The 1842-nt window shown below is 49.2% G+C and overlaps 1 long non-coding RNA gene across 1 annotated transcript; it reads left to right on the top strand.

Moving 5' to 3' along the window:
- Window positions 1–547: 547 nt before the first annotated feature.
- On the top strand, window positions 548–1583 carry LOC311375023. Its single transcript, XR_014643211.1, has 2 exons — window positions 548–704; window positions 1356–1583. It is a non-coding gene; the product is annotated as an uncharacterized lncRNA (long non-coding RNA).
- Window positions 1584–1842: the final 259 nt, after the last annotated feature.

Raw genomic sequence — 1842 nt, 5'->3', positions numbered from 1 at the left:
CCTGTCTCTGTACTGTCTAACCCCTACCTGCTCCTTAATGACCTGTCTCTGTACTGTCTAACCCCTACCTGCTCCTTAATGACCTGTCTCTGTACTGTCTCACCCCTACCTGCTCCTTAATGACCTGTCTCTGTACTGTCTAACCCCTACCTGCTCCTTAATGACCTGTCTCTGTACTGTCTAACCCCTACCTGCTCCTTAATGACCTGTCTCATCCCTACTGCTCCTTAATGACCAGCTGTCTCTGTACTGTCTATAACCCTACCTGCTCCTTAATGACCTGTCTCTGTACTGTCTAACCCCTACCTGCTCCTTAATGACCTGTCTCTGTATTCACTGTCTGACTTCCCCCCCTCCCCTCTCCTCCTCCTCCTCCTCCTCCTCCCCTCTCCTCCTCCTCCCCTCCTCCCTCCTCCTCCCCTCTCTCCTCCTCCTCCCTCTCTCCTCCTCCCCTCTCTCCCCCCCTCCCCACTCCTCCTCCTCCTCCTCCTCCTCCTCCCCTCTCTCCTCCTCTCCCCCCCCCCCCTCTCTCCCCCCCCACCCCCCCTCCAGCTGGAGGAGGCTAAGCTGCTGGTGAAGGATGCGGTTACCGCGGGGATCCTCGGTGACCTGGGCTCTGGCAGCAACGTGGACCTCTGCGTCATCACCAAGGCAACCGTGGACTATCTCCGTGGTTACGACCAGCCTGCCGGACCTGGCACCAAGTGAGTCAGGTTATATAGTTAGGTTAGAGAGGGTTAGTTTAGTTAGGTTAGAGAGGGTTAGTTTTGTTAGGTTAGAGAGGGTTAGTTTAGGTGTTAGCTTTGAGAGGGTTAGTTTAGTTAGGTTAGAGAGGGTTAGTTTAGTTAGGTTAGAGAGGTTAGTTTAGTTAGGTTAGAGAGGGTTAGTTTAGTTAGGTTAGAGAGGGTTAGTTTAGTTAGGTTAGAGAGGGTTAGTTTAGTTAGGTTAGAGAGGTTAGTTTAGTTAGGTTAGAGAGGGTTAGTTTAGTTAGGTTAGAGAGGGTTAGTTTAGTTAGGTTAGAGAGGGTTAGTTTAGTTAGTTGAGGGACTTATTTCAGTATCAGTGGTAGGATGGCATCGGTTACTATGACGACGTTTAAACCTTAGAGAGGTTCAGGGTTCACTGGATCTTTAAACACTCCTTTGGTGTTGATTCTACATTCATTCATTCATTCATTCTTTCATTTCACATTTAAATATCCACGATCACAAGCTTCAACCTTAAGAAGAAAAGAATAGTGGATGAATCAGTCTGTATTACGTGTGTTCTGTTCGTTCTAAAGGAGCGACAGAGCTCATGTGTGTAGACGGTTAACGTGTCAGTGTGCGCTACCGTGTGGTTCCGCGTGTCTCCAGGGGGGGGCGCTACAGGTTCAGGCCCGGGACCACGGCGCTGCTGAGCAGCTCCGCCACGCCGCTCTCCGTCGACCCGCTCCCGGAATGAAGAGACGGAGGCTCGGTGGACCAGGACCCGGGGTGGACCAGGACCCGGTCTTTAACTCCTGTTTCCTGCTCAAACCGCAGTTCTGTGAATTAAAATGCAACGTTCTCTACCAACGATTCATAAACTTTCATGAAACGCTCTGTCCTTGTTTGACTCTTTTCTTTGGTTTCTACAAACTAAAATAGATGTACTAATATATTAATGAATAATATATATAATATAATATGAATATGTAAGGGATAATCACTGAGAGGCAGGGCAATAAACAGTTTGATATACCCGGCTAGTGGACGGCTTACCTTCCACCAGCCGGTGTAGTGCAAATAAAAAAAGTGGAAAGTGAAATGTGCAGTCCAGAGATCAGGGTGTGGGAGTGAGTGTGTGTGTGTGGGGGGGGGG

Source organism: Micromesistius poutassou (genome assembly GCF_964030765.1).
Source record: "Micromesistius poutassou genome assembly, contig: SCAFFOLD_6794, whole genome shotgun sequence".
Lineage (NCBI taxonomy): Eukaryota > Metazoa > Chordata > Actinopteri > Gadiformes > Gadidae > Micromesistius > Micromesistius poutassou.
This window is presented reverse-complemented; position numbering and strand designations above follow the sequence as displayed.